Here is a 12409-nt window from a genome sequence, read left to right as displayed (position 1 = left end):
TGAATGAATAGGTGATTTATATTTTTAGAATATTTCAGAATGATCATGTTAGGTAATTGTTATTCATAGTACTATTGATAAAGAAAACATGTTTATTTAACATTTCCAGTTAATAAAAAGCTAAACATTTTGATATTTTTTCCTAAAACAGCCAAGTCTCACATTGTGCTTTTGAGTAGATACAGATGCGGGCAGATATATCATGGCAGAAATGGATATATAAATGATATCTTTCAACTAATAAAATTTCTGAGAACTAAACTGTTAGCTCTTTAATATAATAGCAATGTCATGATGAATTGTGCTGTTAAATTTATTTTGACTATGTATTGTTACTTTTCTTTATTATTAAAATCTATTAAAATTTTGGTCAGTATTCTAAAAAAATGAAGATAAAACATTTGGGATAAGATGAGGATCATCTTAGTGGTACATTGAAAATATACATTGTAGCACTAAGTGGGAGAGAAAGTGTGCAGAAGAATAGCTCCAGTTAAAAAAGGTTCTTCTAAAGTAGAGCAGTGCTGCAGCAGAGGACATTATTAGACAAGCTGGTGATGATAGAGACACATCTTAGTGTGTTAATTGTCATTATACAGCTACCAAGTAGGATTATCCCAAGGGTACACAGGCTATATTGTTGAGAAACTAATTCTGCAGTCTACAATGAAGAACACAAATGGCACATCATCTTTAAAACTTTTAATTTTTGAAAAAAACAAACTCAAAAATTTGTCTTTTATACAGAGCATCTTTTCCATATTTCCATTTTCCACTGAAAACATGAAGGAGATTGAAATTTATGTTCATCTGAAAGCTCCTAAAGAGTTTTGTCTTTTAGAGTGGTTTTATATCTTCCAAATACCTAGAGCTGTTTGTTATTTCAAAGTCAAGCAATAAGGGGTATCCATTCTTCTCAGAGTTTCTTACCTATATGCTGTACTTGACACTTTAAGATGAAGTCATTTTTGGATTATCAGAATTAAAACTTTTAATTTTATAGTCAAATAATTAGACATGTCTTGTTAGATTTTTCTTTACCCATATCCCACCAAATTTTTATTTAATTGTATAATGAAGGTCATAGAAGTAAATGGAGAAAAGGCAGGAGAAAAGTGTTGGTAAAAGAGAAAGCTGACAAATACCAGTTCCTCATGGTAGGAAATGAAAGAAGAAAGAAGTGAGGATGAGTGTACCATGGAATATGTATGTATGTATGTATGTATGTATTTATTTATTTTTATTTGATATCAGGAATAGAACTCAGGGCCTCAAATTTGCCAGGCAGGTGCTACACTACTGCGCTACATCCCCAGCCCTCATAGAACATTTTTAAAATTAATTTTATTGGTACATTTTAGGTATACAATATAATGGCATTCATCATTGGAAATTTGCACCTTTTCATAATCTCTCTTGGTTCTTTTTTTTTCCCCATTCCCCTGCCCTGCCTTTAACCCATCCATCCCTCCTTATTTACAAAGACTTTGCTTCTGTTTTTTAATTTTCTCATATTAATTCCATTCCCTTCTTTCCTTTCCTCTATGCCTCCCACTTCCCCTTCCCCATTGCCCCTTTTCCTCCTATTTCACATTATCATATCTTTTAGTCCATATTTACACTTTCAGTTTCTCACACTAGAGAAATTACATTTATTGATTTGCATATTTTGAACCATCCCTGCATCACTGGGATGAATCCCACTTGGTCAGGGTGTAGGATCTTCTTGATGATCTTCTGCATTCTATTTGCCAGTATCTTAATAAGGTTTTTTACATCTATGTTCATTAGTGAGATTGGCCTATAGTTCTCCTTTTTTCTGTTGGGTGTTTCTCTGCTTTGGGGATGAAGGTGATGGTTGCTTCCAGGAATGAATTTGGGAGTATTGCCTCCCTTTCAATTTCATTGAAGAGTTTAAACAGTAGTGGCAGTAGTTCCTCTCTAAATGTCTTACAGAATTCAGCAGTGAACCCATCAGGACCAGGGCTTTTCTTAGTTGATAAGTTTTTAATTTTGTCTTCAATTTCATTGATTGGTATTGAGTTGCTTAGAAGTTTTAGGTCTTCTTCGTTCAACTTTGGTAATTCATACGTATCTAGGAATCTTTCCAATTCTTCTGTGTTTTCTATCTTATTGACGTACAGATTCTCAAAGTAGGTATAGATGATCCTCTGGATTTCTGCTGGGTCTGTTGTAATTTCATCCTTTTCATTCCTAATTGCATGAATTTGGGCCTTTTCTTTCCTTTTTTTGATAAGGTTGACTAAGGGTTTGTCAATTTTGTTGATTCTTTCAAAGAGCCAACTCTTGGCTTCATTGATTTTTTGATATCGTTCTCTTAGACTCCATTGCATTTATTTCTGCTCTGATCTTTATAATTTCCTTCCTTGTATGAGCTTTGGTTTGTCCTGCTATTCTTTTTCTAGAAGCTTGAGGTTCAGCATCAGGTTGTTTAATTGGGCTTACTCTGTTTTCCTAATACTAGTGTTCACTGCTATGAATTTCACTCTTAAGACTGCTTTTATTGTGTCCCATAGATTCTGATATGTTGTATTGTCATTGTCATTTGATTGTAGGAATTGTCTGATTTCTTTAATTTCCTCTGTGACCCATTGGTTATTCAGAAGTGTGCTGTTCAATTTCCATGTGTTTATGAAATTCTTGCAGTTTCTTTTGCTATGGATCTCCAATTTCATCCCATTATGGTCTGTAAATACACAGGGGATAAGTTCAATTCCTTTGCACTTACTTAAACATGTTCTGTGAGCAAGTATGTGGTCTATTTTGGAGAATGACCCATGTGCGGCTGAAAAGAATTGTGTATTCTGATTTTGTGCAACACTCTGTAAACGTCTGTTAAGTTCATTTGTTCAAGAGTTTGATTGAGTTCTACTATTTCATTGTTTATTTTCTGTCTAGTTGATCTATCTGTGACAGTCGGGTATTGAGGTCCCCCACTACTATTGTATTAGTGTTTAGTTTATTTTTCATGTCTGTTAGTATTTCTTTTATATAGTTGGGCACACTAGTGTTTGGTGCATAGATATTTATGATTGTCATCTCTTCCTCTTGGACTGTTCCCTTTACAAGGATGTAGTGTCCCTCTTAATCAGTGTTGCTTTGAAATCCACTTGATCTGCAAAGAGGATAGCTACTCCTGCTTTTTTGGGGGTTCCTGTTGCATGGAGTATTGTTTTCCACCCTTTAACTTTCAGTCTATGAGTTTCTTTTTGAATTAAGTGTGTTTCTTGTATGCAGCATATTGTTGGATCTTGCTTCTCGACCCAATCTGCCAGTCTATTTATTTTGATTGGTGAATTGAGACCGTTAACTTTGATGGTTATAACTGATACGTATTGACTTATAATTGTCATGACTTTTCCTTTTGGTTCGATTCTCCCCCTTTGCGTTTGATTTCTTGTCATGCCTGGATGGATTCATTCTTCTGGGCTTCCTGTGGTTGTCATCCTCATTGTCTTTTCCTAGGATATTGTCTAAAATTTTTTGGCATGCTGGTTTGGTATTCATGAAATTCCTAAGGTGCTCTTTGTCATGAAAGTATCTTATTTTTCCATTAATTTTGAAAGACAGTTTTTCAGGGTATATCAATCTGGGATAGAGGCTGTTTTCCTTTAGGGCTTGAAATATATCACTCCAAACTCCTGTTGCCTTGAGGGTTTGCATTGAGAAGTCTGCTGTGATTCTGATGGGCTTTCCTTTGCATGTGATTTTATTTCTTTTCTCTAACTGCTTATGGGATTTTGTTCTTCTGCTGGGTTTCTGGAATCTTAACAATTATATACCTATGTGTAGATTCTTTTTTTGATCAAGGCTAGTGGGAGTCCTATATGCCTCACTTATTTGTATGTCAAGTTCTTTTCCCCTGTTTGGGAAGTTTTCTGCCATCACTTCTGTGAACAGTTTTTTTTATGTCATTTACACTCTCTCCTGTTTCTTCATTGACTCTGATCAGTCCTATGTTATTCTTGTTTGCATCATCTAGCAGCTGCTGGATTGATTTCTTGTAGTCCCTTACTATTTTATGGAAATTTTTATTGTCCTGCTCCCTAATTGCAATGTTTTCTTCATTATCTGAAATTCAATCCTCACATTGGCTCATTCTACTCTGTAAACTTTCAAGGAGTTTTTAATCTCCTGGAAATCTGTTTGTATCTGTTTTATGGATTCCATTTGTTTCCTATGTTGGGATTCCATCATGTTCCTGAGCTCCTCTATTTTTTTTATCTGTGTCCTCTCTAGATTTATTAATCATGTCTTGCCCTATGGGCACAATCTCTACTGTTATCTGAGAAATTATTTCTGATTTCATTTTTTCTAGATCCTCTTTTGTTGCCAGTTCAGGGAGTCTAGGTGGTTGATATTAGATTGTTCCATCTCGTTTCCCTTTAGGATTGCTTTAGGTGACCTGGAAATCTGGTTTTGAGATTTGTTTACATGTTTTTTCATTTCAACAGGGCGAGTGTGCTGCTAGCTCTGGCGCAGCTCACCGCCTTAGCGCTGGCGGTGGCTCTCCTCCTTGCGCTGGGGGCGGTGGTACTCCTCATAGAATATATACAACAATGACAACAAGTCAAAAAGGGAAAAAAATAGGCAGTTATCCACCCTTCTTTATTGCATTGAGTACTTTTAAATGAATCAAAGGCAAAGAAATCTGTCTCTCTGAATAACAAGAAAAAGAAGAACAGTAGCTAACAAATAGTGTTTATTATCCACCAGATACTCTTCAGGGTATTTGAAATATATCAACTAATTTAATTCTTATACTAATCTTCATATTATTGTCACTGCTTTCAATAATGGTGTAATGAAAAAACTAGATAGCCTGTCCAGGGTCACAGAACTTGTAAGAGTCTCCTTTTAATTACAAGTTCTCACTAAGGCCACCTGGTTACAGATCTTACTATGCTATTGTGCCTTGCATGTTTCAGATTAATAGTATAGGAAATACATATTTTGAACAGAATATCATTCCATGGTCACATTAAGATCCCATAACATTATTCAAGTAGAAACAAAATTATTATGGTATCTCATACAAAGTAAGTAGTATATATTTTGTCTAGCAGTTCAAATTACTTTTGGTGATTCAGACTTCATGTAATCAGTTGGTCTCTAGGATCTAATTTACAAATTGGTTCTCTCAGTTGTGTCAAACCTATGGTACATGTGTTATTGTGTTTTTCTTTGAAGACATAAGATGTTAATGTAGCATTTTTTCTAAACTAAAATCTCAGTATTCAGGTTTAAGTGTACTGTTGGCACTTTGCAATAAATAAGTGGGTTTTGGTTGCAATTTGGTACTTAGTCTCTAAAAGGTTCGCCATCACTGTACTGCTTGTTGGAAGTCACTGGTTAAAGATGCTTTCTCATCATTTTAATGCATTCAAAATCTTTGCATTTTGTTATAATTAATTTATAGATATTTTATTAGACATATTTGTGATTTCAGTATCTTTTGATTTCCTTCTGTCAAATACATGTCTCTGTATATTTTGTTTGCTTTTCCTGGAACATTTCATCTAAACTTCCTCTTATATGCCTTTCCTAAGCAGATATTATTTCTTAAACAGATAATTTGTATTATGAATTCAACTACTAGTCAATTAGCCCATATAAATTGAAAAATATAAAGCAAGAAAGTATTCTATGGTAGTTAAGTTTATGAAATAGGTGAGAATCTCCTTCATAACCCAACTTAGAATTTTTAAAAAAATTAGAGTAAGTTTCCTCACATGTTGGTATTCAATTGTTTCTGACAGTTATATATCTGAGCTTTCTATTTCAAAAATGAGACGAGACCTTGAGCAGGAATTAAGCTGGGAATCCTGGGAGCTATGGATCAGAATGGTGGGTAGGAATGGAAGGATGGTAAGACATGAGGAAGAGGCTGGTGCAACCTCAGATCAGCAAACAGCAAGAGGAATTAGGCCAGAAATATTGACCAAAAGGACTGTGTAACTGATGCATGGGAACAAAGGGGACGTATAAGGAGATGGGGATACCTAGGTTGGTGTCAGTTTAAATAAGGCCATCTCTTTTTCAAACACACTTTAAAAAGACTCTAGCCAGGTGTGGTGGTTGTAATCCTAGCACCCTGAGAGGCTGAGGCAGGAATATCATGAGTTCAAGCCTAGCCTGGATAACTTAGTGAGTCCCTGTCTCAAAATTTTAAAAAGGGAGAGGAGAGGGGTGTGCTGCAAGTGTAATTTAGTGCAAAGGCGCTAATTCAACCCCCAATACTGGAAAAAAATCTTTATGGAATTGTCTGTATCTTTGTGTCACCAGCTAGATGTGGCCTGAATTTGGCAATAACCTGTGTCCTCATCATTTTGTGTTAAGAGAGGAATGATTTTGTATCATTCAAGGGAGATAGACTTGGAAGATCTATGAGAACGTGTAGCATTTTTATTGTATTTTGTGATTACAGTTGGTGATGTTGCTTATCTTATTTCTTGTAAAACTCTCAGGGAAGCCTTCCAAAGTTTACTGCTCCTGGGGCCCTCCACAATCAAATACGCTTCTTCAGCAGTAATTTTAGTATCTATTATTGGTGCTTGATCCTCTGGCAACTCAGCAGCCTTGCTGCTTTGACATCACTTGTGGTTTGAAGACCATCATGCAGTGCTGTCTAGCGCTCCTGATAATAGTTTCTAAATGCTTAGCTGATTTATTCTAACTGGAATTGTCCTGTCTCTTCCTAGCAATTGAATTTGGCAAATTAATTTTCTAACTTTTTTTTTTTGCCCTGTGCACAGTACTCATTGTGAGGTCATTGATGTCACCCAAGTGTGGCTTCACCTTAACAGAAAATGTTTGGTCTGCAATTGTATATGTATACTGCTTTTGGAAGATATACACATTGTCTTTTTAGATGAAACAAAGGCAAATTAAAGCATTTCTTTTTCAAGTACACTTAATGAACCCACAAAACAAAAAAGGGATATCTGTGTTCCTTTTTTTCAGTTACGTGCTTGGCTTCTTGGACTTCATTTTCTTCGTAGTGAAACTCCTATGCCTGCAGCATGAAACAATCATGCTGGAATTCAGCCTCATGGTTAGGCTTTCAGAGCTGATTCCAAGATGTTAGGTCTAAAGACTTAGATAGGGGCTGCCTATTCTGACATGAGTCTTCTCCATTCACTGTGCCTTGGAATTTTTATATCATAGAGACCTTTCATCAAAACATGAAGTGAAGCAGAATGTCAGTGAAAAGAGACTCTGAGAGCACAAAAGTGGTCCCCAAGCCAAATGCCAAAGTATCTCTAGCCCCCTTCTCTGAGATGCCTTATCCCATCTTCAGAGTGGGCTTAATATCCCCAGTCTCTCCCAGTCCCCCTGTACCTCATGCCCCCTCCCTCACTGAAGAGAAACTAGCCTCTGAGGCTTCCTCCTAGGTAAGGAATCTTCAAACAAACCTTGTTTGTACCCTACATTGATTTGAAGCACAACAAGTGTATTTCTTTTTGCCTCAAGGGTCGATTTGACCCATACCTTTACTTGACAAGAATATAGAGATTGAAATTTTATTTTTTATTTTTTTGTATTAATAACAAATTTATTTATACAGTAGTCCTGAATAGGTATAAGAACTTCTTGTTTTTAAAAGAAAACATTTAATAAACTATATCATAACCCCAAAAGTATGCTGGAAAAATATAAACGGTTAGAGGGGAAAAAGAGCTTCAGTTTAGTGCCACTTTTTGGTATGTCCTGAGTCACCATTCTTTCCTGTTTCTAAGATTATGATTTTATTGTAATTGGTTTAGTTTTAAGATGGTAACATATTAACAAATTATTATTGATATAGGCTTTTCAATTTGTCCAAAATTATGCATTGTAAGTGGAATGAAGCAGCATTTCCAGTTGACAAATGAATCTATGGGTAATGAGGTATTTCTTAAATAAAGCTTGTGACAATTAAACCAACAAATGGTGGCAATGAGAAAACTATGGACAAAGTACAACCAGGGAATGTTCAACTCGATATATGCAGGAATCTGTACTTTAAGTAAAAGAATGAATACCTGAAGCAGTACAAATGGTAACCAGGTACCAAGAAAACAGACAATGAGCTTGGGCAAGAGTATTCTTTTAGAGTTTACAATGTAACTAGGGAGGGATGAAGAAGGAACATACAAGATAGGCTCATTCATACAGAAAGTTATTTGAATAGCCTGTACCAAGGTAATAACTTCTGACCAAGAGGTTATAAAAGCCATAAATAAAATTATCATCATGGAAAGTGACAGGCAGTAACTCTGAACGCTGACATAGACAGGACATTTGTAAGAAATATTCTGTGCCTTCAGGCTTTGGTAGATACCTGGTTCTCCCAAAACATAAGCAAGGACTGAAATCCAAATCAAAATTACTGCAAAGAAATAAAATGCCTTCTGACATTTAGATGATAGCTTGATGAGTTTAGAGAAATTCAGACAATAATCTATACAAGACATTAAGAAGACTGGATAATGCAAAAAGCCATAAGTAAAGGAAATAATTTGCGCAAAGAGACAGATATGGTATTTAGTAAACCTAATACCTAAAAGTACAAAATCCCTGAAATAGGATATAATGGAAATGTTTACCAAAAATAAAAAATCAACAAATGCTAATGAAACACAAAAACATTCCATAAAATTTTGATAGCTGTTTTATCTTCTCATTCCTAGTGTGAGGATATTTAGTAGTATTTTCCCAAATACGATCAAGAACAACAGAAAAGTAGCATCTAGAGGCTGATTCGTTTGATGTAACTGGTTCTGAAAAGAGCAGCTATCTGAAGAAAAAGATGTCATATTTTTAAATTTCAAGAACACCTGCTGGAAAATACATGATAAAACACTGCTTCACTTTATTTTCTGTTCACAAACTGTAGTTGAACTTAGCCTTATCTGAAAAAGTTCCATCACAGGTTCGTGGTACAAGGACACAGAAGCATAGCTGCCAATCTAACAACTGCCAAGTGGTGTGTTGCTTGGAGGAGGCCTAGATGGAGTGACCAGATGAGTCTCTCCAGTTTTCCTAACCAGTGATCCTATTTTATTTTTATTTTGCTGCCTTCAATTATGTCACTGTTGGTTCCTTGCATTTCATTTTGCTATGCCAAAATGCTGTGTGAGCTATCCTTTGCTGGTTTGGGTTATCTCTGGAAGTTGAGTTGCTGGCGCTCCTCGCGGGGCTCCGGGCTGCGCCTTCCTCTCCGCACCTTCCTCCAGAGTCGGCCAGCGGAAACCACGAGCTCCGGCTCGCACCCGGCATGGCGTCCGTCAGGCACAGGGACCCTACCCCGCCAGCCGCAAGGTCACCGGCCGAGATTGAAATTTTAAAGCTCAAGGAGGAGCTGTTGTTAGAATGAATTGTATTCTTTTTTTTTTTTTTGTATTAATTCTTTTATTGGTACATTGTAGGTATACAACACAGTTACATTTCTCATTGGGAATTGTACCTTTATATAATGCATCTTGGTTCTTATTTTTTCCCCATTCCTAGCCCTCCCTTCACGCCCTCCACCCTTCCCTATTTACAAAGACTTTATTTCCATTTTTTCCATTTCTCATCATTTTTTCCTTTCCCTTCTTTCCTTTCCCCTGCCCCTCCCACTACCCCTACCCCTTTGGACCTTTTCTTCCTATTTTACATTATCGATTATTCATTCTAATCATTGGTACATTTTAGGTATACAATATAATGACATTCATCATTGGAAATTTGCACCTTTACATAGTCTCTCTTGGTTCTTATTTTTCACCTTTGCCCAGCCCTCCCTTCAACCCCTCCAGACCTCCCTATTTACAAAGATTTTGTTCCTAGTTTTCCATTTTCTCATATTAATCCCATTCCCTTCTATCCTTTCCCTTAGCCCTCCCACTTCCTTCCCCTTTGCCCCTTTTCTTCCTATTTCATATTACCTATTATACATTTAGTCCTTATTTATACTTTCAGTTTCTCACACCAGAGAAACTATTCGGTATTTACACATCTGTGTCCTATTTATTTCACTTAAGAGTATCACCTCGATGTGCATCCACTTAGCTATAAATGTCTCTAAAATCTTCACCTGCTCTTCCTCAGACAAAGGTCTACTATCTCGAATCTATAAAGAACTTAAAAAGATCAGACCTCCCAAATTTAAAGACCCAATCCAAAAATGGGCATCTGAAATGAACAGACATTTCTCAGACAAAGAAGTAGAAATAGCAAATAAATACATGAAAAAATGTTCAAAATCACTGGTCATTCAAGAGATGCAAATGAAAACAACGCTGAGATTACACTTCACTCCAGAAAGAATGGCTGCTATCATGAAATCAACCAATAACAAATGCTGGCGGTCTGTGGGGAAAGAGGAACCCTGCTCCACTGCTGGTGGGAGTGTAGACTGGTGCAAACACTGTGGAAATCAGTATGGAGATACCTCAAAGAACTAGGACTGGAAATCCCATTTGACCCCGCTATTCCACTGCTGGGGATCTTCCCCAAAGAATTAAAAGAATCATACCACAGTGATATATGTGCACCCATGTTCATAGCAGCGCAGTTTGTAATAGCTAAAACTTGGAAACAGCCCAAATGCCCATCAACTGGAGACTGGATAAAGAAAATGTGGTTTTTTTTATAAAATGGGGTACTACTCAGCCATAGAATCAATTGTATTCTTAAACTAAAGATGATTGGAATAATTTTCCTTCAGAAACCTAATCTCCTCACCCTGATTTCTAATAATGTATTCTCCAAACTAATTACCGGAACAGTCTAGAAAGGTTTTTTTTTAGTACTGAGGATCAAACTTGGGTCCTTGCTCTTGAGAGCCAGGCGGTGGAACCACTGAGCTAAATCCCCGGCCCTTAGTCTAGCAAGTTTTATGTGATTCTTATTTTGTTAATACTTGTTGAAGGCCAAAGGTGTTGAATGTGTCAGACACTTTAGGTCATTTGCATGGCATATTGTGTATTAATAAAAAAGGATATGTAGTAATTGAAGGGTATGTTTCATCCTGTTTCAGTGTTTTAATTTCAGCTCAGGGCCAAGTATCTGTTTCCATTGAGAAAAGCCAGAATCCGCCAAAATCAACATGAGATAAATGAATTGCATGACAATGAAAAATTCAGACGTGTACACAGACACATTGTTCCTTTCTATTGTTGTCTAAGTAGTGATGTTTTTACAAAAGTACTGAACTTTTAATTGGAACTTGGAAAACTTTTGGTTAGAGAATTCACTTTATGTGTTTCTTTATATTGCATTCTGAAACTGCACACAAAGTTTAAATATTTTCTCTCCATTCAGTAGGAATGAGCAGGCTACAGTTTCCACAGCCAACAGCCTGATCATTTATGAGAATTGGTAGAAATTGGCATTTTAAAATTAAAATATATTTTAGAACTTGAGTTTCAAGCTGCTTAAGAAAAACACATTTTTTCATTTTCTCATATGAAAAAATGGAAACAAAATCTTTGTAAATAGGGAGGAGTGGAGTGGTCAAAGGAAGGGCAGGGGAGTGGGAAAAAAAATAAGAACCCAGGTAGATTATGTAAAGGTACAAATTTCCAATGATGAATGTCATTGTATTATATACCTAAAATGTACCAATAAAATTAATAAAAAAGAAAAGAAAAACACTACCTAGAAAAACAAAACAAAAAAAGAAAAGGAAAACAATTTTTTTTTGATCAGTAAAGTAGAAACCTAGAATGACCATATTATGTAAGAATGTGACTACATCACCATGTCATCATGGTGAAATAGAAACTTGGAGTTTTCAAACCTCAGTTTCTTACCTGAGTAGCAAATTATTCTTTTTAGCCAAGTGCTATACACATGATTAATCTAAATTTGTTATGTGAAGAAAATCTGAATAAACTTAGTTTTTAAATCATTTATACCTAACTTATCAAAATATGTTGTTTTGAGAACATTCCTTTGGAAATTTTCACTTATTCCACAATTCTCAAAATGTGATTTTTGAAATTTCTTAGAATAAATAAAAATGAATTTTCAATCACTTGGAAAAATTCTTCAGATTGCTATTGTATTCACATATTCTTTGAGATACACACCCATTTCACTTGTCATGGTCTGACAAGTTTCCATTTTTTCCATTTCTCATCATTTTTCCTTTCCCTTCTTTCCTTTCCCCTGCCCCTCCCACTACCCCTACCCCTTTGGACCTTTTCTTCCTATTTTACATTATCAATTATTCATTCTAATCATTGGTACATTTTAGGTATACAATATAATGACATTCATCATTGGAAATTTGCACCTTTACATAATCTCTCTCGGTTCTTATTTTTCACCCTTACCCAGCCCTCCCTTCAACCCCTCCAGTCCTTCCTGCTTACAAAGATTTTTTTCCTATTTTTCCATTTTCTCATATTAATTCCAT

At 35.8% G+C, this 12409-nt stretch overlaps 1 protein-coding gene and 1 pseudogene across 3 annotated transcripts in view; one reads left to right on the top strand and one right to left on the bottom strand.

Moving 5' to 3' along the window:
• Rnls (renalase, FAD dependent amine oxidase) overlaps positions 1-12409 on the top strand; it is a 325504-nt gene that overhangs the window by 46916 nt on the left and 266179 nt on the right. The gene's annotated exons all lie outside the window — the stretch shown is intronic.
• LOC101715506 (putative G protein-coupled receptor 160) lies at positions 7720-8885 on the bottom strand (annotated as a pseudogene).

The sequence above is a fragment of the Heterocephalus glaber genome, unplaced genomic scaffold (assembly GCF_053883595.1).
Source record: "Heterocephalus glaber isolate CG9 unplaced genomic scaffold, H.glaber_assembly_v1.0 deba00001497, whole genome shotgun sequence".
Lineage (NCBI taxonomy): Eukaryota > Metazoa > Chordata > Mammalia > Rodentia > Bathyergidae > Heterocephalus > Heterocephalus glaber.
Note: the sequence above shows the minus strand (reverse complement) of the source record. Positions and strands in the feature narration are given on the sequence as shown.